This window comes from Nycticebus coucang, chromosome 21 (assembly GCF_027406575.1).
Source record: "Nycticebus coucang isolate mNycCou1 chromosome 21, mNycCou1.pri, whole genome shotgun sequence".
NCBI classification, from domain to species: domain Eukaryota; kingdom Metazoa; phylum Chordata; class Mammalia; order Primates; family Lorisidae; genus Nycticebus; species Nycticebus coucang.
In genome coordinates, this window is record NC_069800.1 from 57,136,131 (window position 1) to 57,148,272 (window position 12,142).

The following is a 12,142-nucleotide window of genomic DNA, read 5'->3' on the forward strand; positions in this document are numbered from 1 at the left end:
CTCATTAGACTGCTAGTCACTCCATTTTTCTCTTTACAGTCTAATTCATATCTTTATTCACAGAAATTTAGTTTAAGAGCAATTCTATGTCACTACCATAAACAGGAAACCAGGGTCACCCGTTGGAAATCAAAGGTGCACATAAATACACAACGAAGGTGCTGTCAACACAATTACACAAGCTAAACACGCAAAATAGCGCAAAATTAACTGAGAAGGCCCCCACCCCGGGGAACCAGTTTGGAGAACACGGGACTGCTGTACCAAGTACATCAGAACAGGTGCCAGACAGGAGTAGAAACCAGGCTGGGGAGACCTGTAGCGGGGGGAGTCCCAAAGGCAGCAGATCATTAACACACTGGTTAAGAAAAGGAGTCAGTGCCCAGACACCTTTCCAAAAGGATTTGCAAAGGTCTGCTAAAGGTCATCACGGGGAGAAGAAAAAGTACGACTGCCCTGCCCATGTGCTAGGAGAATGGTCCTGTGTTCAGAGAGGGGAGTAGAAAAAGAAAAGCAACCAATGTATAAAAATATGGTGCATTTTCTGGAAGCTAAACGTAGCGTTTGTTCAGGTAGCTCTGCCGACCATCTATCTTCCTTGCTCTATGTGTGTGCATGTGCAACCAAAGGTTATACACTATGGGCCTGTAGATGTTTAGCAACCAGTTCCCCAAGGAGAAAAGCCTGGTTGATGGTGTTTGCCGCCCATTTCCGTGGTGTGAATCCTCCCACAATAGCTGGTTTCCAGCTGCCAAGGTGATGTCGCTGCACACGGAGTAGGGATGAGATGTATGAAGGTGTCATTGCATCACATTTTCACCAAACGGATACAAGGAATGTCAACAATCTCAGGAGCACAGATCACAGTAAAATGCAACAGAAGTCCTGAAATTTAACAATCGGCTCTCATGAGCCAGCACAAACCGGCTTAGGGACGCCCCTGGCACACATGGGTCCCTGCGCACACCTATGTGCATGCTGTGTCCTCGGGTATCAGTCTGCTCATCTCTCACTCTCTTCCCCCACTCCCTGACTTGCATAGTTACCAGTTGAAAACACGTCTCTTTGTCTCTCACACCCATGTACATACACACACACCCTGTCCTAGCCCTGCTCCCTGTGAAAGGGCAGAAGGATCTTGCTATGATCTGGCTCCCGTCCACTCTGCCCCATGCACCCCTTCTCCCCAGCAGTGCCACCAACATCTCTGTTCGCCCCTCAGGCCCAGAGCCAGCCACATCCCCCATATACCCCAGAATCGAGCACCCCCCCAACCCTGATCCCCTCAGCCCCAGTGCTCTGGGCGCCTTCCTGCCCCAGCAGGAGCAAGAGCCTCATCTTTAAATCCAATCACACACCTTCCTGTCTAGACGAGGCCCCGGGCTGCCAGGGCCCCTGCGTGAGTGAATTCCCAGCCCTCTGTACCCTGGCACCACAGCCCCAGCTTCTAGAAGAGACGCAGAGCGGACTGTGCACAGCCCAGGGGTGTGAGCGTGCGTGAGGATGGTGTGGCCTGGCGCGCCACCCCCCCAGGACCAGGCGCCCGCCACGCCAAGAGTCATCCATCATCCTTTCGCTGAAAAGTGGGAAAACAAACAACAAAACCCCGCCCGGCCGCAGTGAATGTGAACCAAACACAAAAGCCGCAGGAGAAAGCCTTTCCTCTCTGCGCTTCCCTTTTCCGGCTGAAAACACGAAGGGGCCAAGATAAGGGGCTGTGTGGGGCCCTCTGGGTGGTTTCAAAGGGCTGGTACCCACCGCCCAGGCCGCCTCCCTCTGCTAGCGAATGGGCTGCCCCCGCCAGAGCCCTGCGGGGAGCAGGGGGCGGCAGAGGCTCCGTGCCAGGCAACTTGGAAGAGGTTTAAGGCTCACGCACATGAGGGAGGAAGCACAGCCTGTCAGAGGCGTGATAAAGTGTGTCCTTATCGGGCGCTTTCCTTTCAACTGCCTCCAAGTGAGCGCCGGGGCTGGACCCTGTCAAGGCCGAGCGTGTTCCTTTCATGTTGCCTGTGTCCCCTGGTGAGCGATGTCTCCGCGTGCCCACAGAGCGGGAGCACCAGCGTTGGAGCTGGAATCTCCAGGAGAGAGTGATAATGCGCCTCCCAGCCGGGGCTCTGGTTAACCATGTGCCATTTGCAAAGCCACCCAAACCATGTGGGTCCTGGGTTCACCATCAGGAAACCAGAAAAGGAGATTCCAAAGAAGCAGAACCCTCTGGGGGCTTGAGAATTGGTCAATGACGGTCAAATCCTAACTGCTGGGCTCGCTGGCTGTTGACCTTCGGCAGGTCACCTGGACGCTCCAAAAGTGCTTTTGCACATGTATAGAAGGGAAAAGAGCGCCCAGTTATTTCCGAGTTACAGGAATGAACTGAGTTGATGTGTGTTCATCAGCTCCCACAGCCAGTGCCACCACACAGCAAGTGCTCATGGCCTTTTCCTTCGCCTTCACTGCTGCTGTTCTTACTATTGTCTCCTGCAGCTGCTGTGGGCCTGGAGTAATGGCAGGTGGCATGGGGTCACATCTGAGTGGACATGGTGAGTCTGCTGTCCTCTTGGCTGAGCATACCTCTCATTACTTGGGCATCTCTCCTCCCCAAGAAGGGGTCTCATTCACCGGGGCCCTGGGCGCAGCCAGCACCTCCACCTGAAAGTCCGTCAGGGCAGCGGCAACCTGGCCGATGCCACAGTGCGGAAAGATGGGACCAATTCCCTGAGGAGTAGGGTTACGCTGGGAGAGGGGGGACAGGGTCATGGGAGGGAGGGCAACAGAGTCCACGCACGATTCTCTCATCTGTGTGACTTCAGCACCAGGTCCCAAGTAGACGCTGCCCCTGCTATGCGCACAAGACACAAGAAAACAGCCAGCCCAGAACCTGGTGCCCGGGACCGTCCACTTTCTCCCGTCCCAGATCCCAGACTCATCAGTGCTATGAGACTCCAGCGACAACTCCAGGTGCCCGTGTGTACAAGAGGACTAACAGGTAATAGATGCCCACCTCATGAGCTGAGGTGAGGATCAGATGACAGAATATACAAACAGTGCTCAGAACAGTGCCTAACACACAGTGAGCGCTCGGTACCCACGTCAGCAGTCACCCCCACCGTCACCATCCACTTCAAAGCTCCTCCAGGCCATCTCAATATCACCATTGGTTTGCTTGTCAGCCTTCCCTGGAATATGGACACAGAGGAAAGACAAGGCCCCGGTGCCCTCTGCCTCTCCCATACCAAGCTGTGTGCCAGCCATATAAGCTCAGAGAGGGTAAGTAAGCTGCCTGGGGCGCCCAGCTCGACAGGGTACAACTGTAAATCAAAAGCAAGTCCCGAGACTTCCCCATCCGGTGGCTTCTCTGCTACACCTGCTCTTATTTCTTCTATGTTAAGATGTTCCTCTGTGTTCGCTCTCTGTTACTGATACACACATACTTCACCCTTGAGAAGTTTGTGGCTCCACCCCCCCAGCTTTATTTAGTGCCCCCAAGGCCCTTTTCCTCTGCTATTTTCAGATCTTTTGTTCACAGAGTCACAAGCTCCCCTGTGAAAGAGCTGAATCCAATCCAGCTGCATCTTGAGCCCTGAGGCTAAGGAGCTGTGAAGTTGGGGGCTGGAACTTGGTTACCACGGAGGAAGAACCAAGAACCTCGCAGTGAGGCAGAGGTGACATGGAAGAGACAGGCTGAGAGGCTAGTTTGCCAGGAGGAACTTTTTGACGCAAAGGGAAAAGTCTGCCACAGGAAGGAAGAGCTCACTCTAACTCCTTAAGGATTATCAAGGCCTGGACCCCAATGCTGCGCTCAAAACTCTGAAGCCCTTTTTTAACTGAGAAAAACTGGTACCGGGATGACAGCCATACACTGTCTTGAACGTGACTGCAGATGGGCGTGCCCACCTCCTGCAAGTCATCCACACTTAGAAACGAGGCCAACACAGCCCCCAAATGGATACCCAGTCACTGGACAAGCATTGTGCTATTAGCAATGACCTCCAGATGGGTCAAATAATACCCGGCCCAATTCTATGGGGCCAGAATCCCAGTGGACCCAAAGCATCCTTTCTTAAGGGGACTGAATGTGACCACAGATCCACCTCAAAGAGGATGCGGTGTCTCCATACTTTAAAAGGCAGGGGTAGGAAGCAAGAGCCTAAAGAATTATCTTTCTATGGTCTGTTGGCCATTTCAGAACTTTGGAAATGTAATGGTCAATTCATTAGAAAGAAACAGTATGAAAAAAAAAAAAAAAAGGCAGGGGTAGGGAGGTGTAGGCAAATTCCATCTTAAATACCCAAGATGAAGCTTGTGGCTGTCTAAGTCCATACATGTCAACCCTCTCCTACTTGGGGGTCTGTCTCATCCAGTTCTTAACCGGGATTTCCTCTGCTGACTGGTAGGAGGCAGATAGATTCCAGAGCACTCATTTTATTAGTAAGCATAGACTTTGAGAGACTAAAGAAAACTGACTTGCTCCCTCTTATAAATTCATGGAGTTCATCCTGTTTCCGTCTGTGTTTGAAACCAATAATAAAGGCTCCCCAGGCACAAGAGAGCACCCAGCAACTGCACTGGCCAGGTCCACACTGGCCTGTCCTCTAAAGAGGAATCTAATTCAGGCCTCAATTCTCTCTCTCTGGTGTCTGTGGAAAATCTGCGGATCAGGACATGTCCCCATTCTTTTGCAAAGGCGGGTGATGCCGTGAGAAGGCCAGCCTCACAGCTGGGCGTGTCTTTCTGTATTGAACACAGGCCTCTGTGTGAACATTCAGGCGGTAAACTCAGTTAAGATCTGGGTTCGTTTTTCTAAGCACTTCCCAAAGGAGGTCTTATCCCCCAGCCCAGGGGACACCAATGAGCTGCCCAGATGAGCCAGGTGAGGAGTGAATTGGGCCTGGTTGGTGTTGAGGATGGAGGGGAGCCCAGGCCTGGTCCAAAAGCGGGGCCGCCACCTAGCTGCCCATACCTGCCACACAGGACACAGGTTCAGTGTAACCAAATCCTCTGATTGCTAGAAACCCAACTTTGTATGAGAATCTCCTTATTATAAATGTGGGTCACTAGTGTCAACTATTGTTTAAAGCCCTGACAAGTCCAAATCCATCTGTGGACAGACTCAGGCCCTGAGCCCTCACACTACTCTCTTGCCTCTGCACGTAACCAGGAAGTTCGTGCAGCCTGAGCCATTTGTTCCTCACATCCTGCAAAATCCCTCACACTCAAACCTCACTTTCTCCAGGAAGCCACCCAGGATTTGTTGAAACTTGCTTCCCACCCCCTGCCCCCCATTACATAGCCCTTCTCTGTCTACTAAGGCTCTTATCTCTGTAACAAATCAGAATGGCTAACATTTATTCAAGGCCAGGCTGCTGCTTAATGCTTTAGGGTCATTTCTTTTTTGAGTACTACCCTATTTTACAGGCACAGAGAGGTTAAGTAACTAGCCCAGTGTCACACAGCAAGTAAATGACAGAACCAGGATTTGAACCAAGTGTGTCTGGCTTCAAGCCTCTGCCATGAACCTCTTTGTTCAACTGTGGCCCTTGTAACCTCCCTTATTCCCTGATGTGTCTCCCCCAGCAGACTGAGTGCTCCATGAAGACAGGGACTGATCTCATTTCTCCCTCTATCCAGGGTGCACAGCTGACACTGGTAAATATTTGTTGACTGAATGAATGACAGTGCTCAACCTGACCTTCTAGAAGGCCCCAACACAGGTTAGAATCCACTCTGTTCTCAACAGCTCAGCTGGGTTTTGCAGATGGATTCAAGAGATGATAAAATGTCACTCCCACCCGGGTCCTGAGAGGGGCTTGGGAGCTGGCCACATGTGAGGACTCATCCCAGGTCCCCAACAAGTCACAGCTTCCCAAAGTCCAACTAACGCACTTTCCAAGGCCGGCATCTGCCCAAGGAAAGGTTGGCAACACTCCTGTCCTGTAACTTCAACAACCAGGTCCAAGGGCAATCCTTTTGCTCCAGGGAAGAAAAATAACACATCCACCAAAAACTAAATGTGAGAAGAAAAAGCGAGTTAGAACAAAGGCACGCAAGTGTGCAAGAAAGAGCAAGAATACGTCCAAGAGCGGATTTGCTCTAGAGACACACTCACGGGGTTGCTCTGGGGCCACTCTCTGAACCTAACATGATCCCATTTTTGTACAACACTTTCCTGCATTTTTTTCTCCTCGACATTACTTGGTTGCAACCCCTGGCCCATCCCCTAAACCACCTTTGTTCAATCCCAGCACAGGAGCCCACGTTTGGATAGATAGTCCGGCTTGCCCACTTTGCCTTGTGATGGACACCAAGCAAGTCCAGCCTCTGCAGCTCCTGTCACCCACCCCAGCAGATCTCCCCAGAAAATCTGGCCCCTCCTTTGCTCACAGAGGGATGAAGGACAGCTGGGGAGAATGGGGAGGATGGCCAGGGAGGGGGCGACTTGGAAAAGGAAGAAGATGGGTGAGCTCTGGGAGACATGCTTTGGACACAATAAACAAGCCTGCTGCCTTGTTCAGAGATAGACCCAGGACCCCCAATCCCAGCACAGCCTTAAAAGCATTAGTTCAAAGTTAAAGTTAGACACACGCAAAGCTAAAGCCCCAAGGGGAACTCAGAGCTCAAAAACAATACTCTCTTTGACTGAAAAACCACAAGGGAACACCCACAGCATACTTCTTGATTAAAAAAGGAAAGTGAAAAATAAGGGGTTTTTTTTCTTCTTCTTAATCATCATAAAACTAACTTGTGCCTATTCCATCAAGTCACGACTTCTGTTCGCCTCAGGCGAGCCCAAGTCATGTTGGCCACAGACACGAGGGGCAGAGGAAGCTTGGGCACGTCCTAGTGAACTGAACGGGTCCTTCTGAATCGTTGTCACTTCCTTCCTCAGCTTCCTCTGGCACAGGAAAGCCACTGCAGAGCTGCCTGTGTCAGCACGTCCATCATCCGGATTCCCAGGGCATCGTCCATCTCAGAGGCCAAGGCCAATGGGGGCCCAGTGATACCTCCAAGAAACAGCAGTGACACACCTTCAATGGCTCATGCCGACTATGACTAAGCGTCTACTCTACGTCAGGCCCCGGGCTTGGGATGGGACTAGAGAAAAGATGGAGGGATGATGAATGGATGGGTACACAGATGGTAAGGAGGGAAGAGAGAACACACCAGGCTATCGGGGGGGAAAAATGATAATAATCCAAGTAGAAGGACAGAGGATGGCAGAGAAAGAGCATCTATTTTGATAAAAAGAATCTGAGGAAGTTTCTTTAAGGAGGTGATAATTGAGCTGAGACCCAAATAAAGTACAGGAAGGAGTTGGGAGTTGTGAATAGCACATGCAAAGGCCCTGAGGCAGGAGCCTACTGGGACCATCTGAGGAATGGTACAGAGGCCTGGAGGGGTGGGAGTAGAGTAAGTGAAGGAGAGAGACAGGGAGGGACCAGCTGACTCCGGGTTTATCTGTGCTGAGTGAAGGGAGACACAGTTCAGAGCAGGGGAGGCGTGTGGACCGAGTTACATTTTGAATGGATCCTCTGGTATCTGTGTAAGGTATAGACTGGAGGAGAGGGAAAAAACTGGAGACCAGTTAGGAGACAATGGAGGATGACAGCTGGGCCTCAGGTGGCAGAGGGGAGGAGGTAAGAAATGGTTGAGCCAATGGCCACCAAGGTACCAGCACCCACCCACCCCCCTGCACCTGAGCACAGATAAACAGACCTGTAACAGATGTCAGCATGTAAAGAGGATACACATGAAAGTTCACAAAGCAAAGAGAGGTGGACGAGAAGGAGAAAGATTAGAAACCTGAAATGGTTTCTACCTGCACAAGCCTTCTCTTAGGCCAGTCATGTTTCTTTGAGGCTCTGTATCCTCATTTCTAAGAGGACCGAATTCATAACATTATGATGGGCAAGGTAGTGTTTACAGAATGCCTATACCAGAATTACAGAATGCCATTATGATGGGCAAGGCAGTGTTTACAGAATGTACATACCCAGTAAATAATACATTCCCAACCCCCATTTTCAATGATCTGAGTGTGGCTTTGTCAATTTAGTCACTGTGCAATCTTTATAATTCACATCATTTTCTAAGTCTCTCTTTGGTCACTTGCAAACTGATGAGACTGAATGAGACCATTTTAGCTTACCAAGAGGGCTGGCACATAGGCTTCCCTCAGTAAAATGATAACTGAAGCCCTCAGTAAAATGATCGCTGGAGCCCTCAGTAAAATGATAGCTGGAGCTCTCAGTAAAATGACATATGAATCAGACATACAGATCATTCAAGTAGATCATTTCTAAGTCTCCTTCAAGGTCAATCATCTCCAAACTCAAAAAAAAAAAAAAAAAGAAGAAAAAGAAGGAAAAAAAATCAGCTTTGAGTCCCTAAATGAATCTACCCTAGAGCTGCAAGTTAAGGCAAGCCACATTGAAGAGAAGCTAAAATTCCTACCTCAAAGTAAACAAAACTAAACATAGAGACCTCTACTCGGGTGATACCTATTATTCTGAGTCACAGACTCAAGTAAGGTGAGAGGTGGGAGAGAGCTGATGGAGCGCAACCCACTCATTCTGGTGCTGAGCCTCCCACAGCTCAGAGAGAAGTGTGTGGGCTGAGGTTGCACAGAGAGGCACAGCAGAGGAGGAAGCTGGTGATGCTCCCCACCCCCACCCCCCAGGCAGTCTGGCTGGTTAGAGGGTGGGAAGGAGAAAGCAGCAAAAACCCCCATCCAGAATAAGGAAAATCATGGCTAGCAATGTCTTTTGCCTACCAGAATCACCTTTTTTGCTATCAAGCAAAAAAACCCAAACTCCTTAAGGGGCAAAGCAGGTAATGCAAATGAGTTGGGCAGTCAGCACAAAGAGTGAGAGACTAAGTTCCTAACCTAAAACCCTTCAAACAAAGTTTTTTTTCCTCTCTCTCTCTTAGATAACTGTACCACCAGAGCCACTGCTAGCTTGTCCGGCACTTTTGTGCGTGTTAACAAAAGACATCCCTTCCTCTGTATCTTTAGCAGGTATGCGTCAGATACTGTCTTAATAAATATCCAAGTGAGTGGCACCCTCATGATACACTGTGCCTTTGTGCAGTGCACAGCCTGTGCAACTGTACCTGGTGACATGCAGAAGAGTTCCCCAGGCTACTTACCTCTGAACTGATGCCCAAGGTGGACACCAAGCAAGCTTGGGTTTTGGCACTTTCTGCCAAGGTACTGACACAGCTTACACCCTCACTACACGGAAAATTCTGTTTGTCACTTCTTCAGGAAGTTCTCTAAAGAGTATCCTCATTACCTTCTGGTTATCTACTAACCCCTGTTCCTACCTTATTTTTCTTATCTTCTTATTGTTTTTGTTTTTTAACCATTTGACAAGTTGTAGATGTGTTTATGCTTCCCTCCACCTGATGCCAGCTCCAGGAGAACAGGGGGGTTGTCTGTTCTGTTCACTGCTGTATCTCCCTCTCTAGTCAATAAGCTTTTGTCAGTAAAAGACAAAAATGTAAAGATTTTAGGTGCTGCAGACTATAAAGCCTCTGTCACAAGGATTTACCTCTGCCGTACTAAAACAAAAACAGCCATAGATAATATATAAATAAATGAGTGCAAGTATGTGCCAGTAAAACTTTATTTAGAAAAGCAAGTGGTGGGCCAAATAGTTTAATAGACTCCTACCCTAGAATAGTGTGTCTCAGACTCTAATGTGCACACAAATCACATGGGGGTCTTATAAAATGCAGATTCTGGATCTGTAGGTTGCAGTGGGGCCTGAGACACTGCAAGCTCTCAGGGGATGTTGGTGCCACAGATCCAAGGACCAAATTGAGCAGGGAACACACGGCACAGTGCCTGGTATACGGTAGAAGCTCAATTGATATTTATTGAACAAATAGAAGAAGAAAATCACTTGTAATCGTAACTCAACACTTTTAATGCTATATACATATATATATATTTTTTTTTTTTTTTGAGGCAGAGTCTCATTTTATCATCCTTGGTAGAGTACCATGGTGCCTTAGCTCACAGCAACCTCAAACACTTGGGATTAAGTGATTCTCTTGCCTTAGCCTCCCAAGTAGCTGGGATTACAGGCGCCTAACACAATGCCCAGCTATTTTTAGAAACAGGGTCTCACTCTGGCTCAGGCTTGTCTCAAACTCCTGAGCTCAAGCTATCCACCCACCTCGGCCTCCGAAAGTGCTAGGGTTACAGGCGTGAGTCACCACACCCAGCCCTTTATTGCTATATTTTAAACACGGCACCTTTCTTTTATGGACATTATCAATTGCTCAGATTTAATCTATCGTTTTTCTGTGGATAGAGGAGGGAGAGATAGATGAGTGACAAAGCAAGTAAATGCTGATGGTTCCTCTAATGTCACCAAGTCCAGGGCCAGAAAAACTTAAGGTTCAATAAATACCCACCCGATGCAGGTTCCAAAAATTGTATTCACTAGAACAGCTTTTATATTTTTTAACAAATGTCCAATAGGAAGGGGGGAATTCACTTAGCAGAAACCTAAGTTTCTGTTTGGTTAAATAAATGATGCCAAGAAAATCAGTTCAGCATCATTTCCTCTTTGGAGAAATCAAACTGCAATGTCTTTCTAAGTTCGATAGTTAATAACTGCCTTGATCATATTCCAGGAATTTAAACCATATTGAGTGGTCTGCCAAGCACTTCATAAATCCTAACACTGATAACGGTGGCAACAAGGACAATCAATAAAAGCCCAAGAATGAGCCCAAACTGTATCTGGAAGGATGTCCAAGAAACTGGTGGCACTGGGGCCCCAGATAAAGGACGCAACTGCTGGGTATAAGGACAGATCTTGCCCTATACACAGATTGCGTCTTTCGAATTCTGCAACAGGTGAATGCATTTCCTCTCCTGAAATCAATCTATAAAAAAAAAAAAAAACAGAACAGTTTGCACTCAGTACGGCGCTAAATAGCATTTTATATATTCTCATTTCCTCCTATAGAAATCCTAAAAGTAGCATTCTCTCCAATTTGCTGCTGGAGAAACTGAGGCCCCAGAGGTCAGATTATCTTTGCTCAGAGTCATGGCATGAGTGTGCTGAGAACAACTCAGGCTGGGGGGCAAGGATGATCAGGTACCAGGACCATCTACATGGGCCATTGCCTGCACTTGGCAGCTACTCTCCCTGGAGGATGTGGACATCTTGGAGCCCAAGGGCAGCACACGCAGGCCTGCCTGGGTTCTCCTTTCCCATGCTTCCAGCCCCAGCTTCCCTGGCTCAGGCCCTCACACCAGGCCATGCTTGAGAGTATCCATAGAAGCCTGCGGTCCACAGTGAGGGTGCACCTGTTCCACCAGCCTGCTATTGTCCTGCCTGGACCTGGGCAGGGCCTCTGGCTCCTGTGGCCAAACACAGGGAGAGAAGGAAGCCAGGTAAGCAAGAGATGACACCTGGAGGACATGAGCCTAAGCAACCTGTCAAGGAAAAAGTATAGCTTCAGGCTTCACCAGACTAGATTTATTTCCTGATTTTTAAAAAAGCAACAACAAGAGTCCCTAGGAGCACCCTGGAAAATTATCTAAGGGTCACTTGAGACTTTTATATCTTTTTTTTTTTGGCTTTTGAGCTAGACAACCTAGGTGCAGTACCTGGTTCATCCAATTTCTGTGTGACTTTACACAAGTTACTTAGCCTCTCTGTGTCTCTAAGAACTGCCTAGAAATACTGGGAGGATTACATCCATTTATACGTGGAAAGCACTTAAAACAATGTCTAACTTGACTCAGTCACTGCCATCCACCCCTCCAAAATCATCACAACAACCTGATACAGACTGAGCTGGGGAAAGATGGGAGAGCTGGGTGCTGAGAGCTCAAGTGTGAAGACATAAAAAGAAGTGACCCAAAAGAAATACACGAAGCAATAGCAGGAGTTCATTCCATGCCATGAAGGGTACTTTCCAGTGTCTTTTTTACATTTTCCTATATTTTTTAAACCATGAGTACATATTAAAGAACAAGAAAGAGTAAAATAAATAATTTCATAAAACTGCAGGGAGCACAGATGTGTGTTTATAAACATGCATCCTGTGTATGTATATAACTATCTTATATATACACAAGTATGTGTATGTTTATATAGAGAAGCATGTATCATTTATATAT

The 12,142-nt window shown here is 48.2% G+C and overlaps 1 protein-coding gene and 1 pseudogene across 5 annotated transcripts in view; one reads left to right on the top strand and one right to left on the bottom strand.

Annotated features, from left to right (window-relative positions):
• Positions 1-12,142, bottom strand: part of NFATC2 (nuclear factor of activated T cells 2) — a 155,692-nt gene that overhangs the window by 91,489 nt on the left and 52,061 nt on the right. The window lies entirely within an intron of this gene.
• LOC128574374 (uncharacterized) lies at positions 4,121-4,226 on the top strand (annotated as a pseudogene).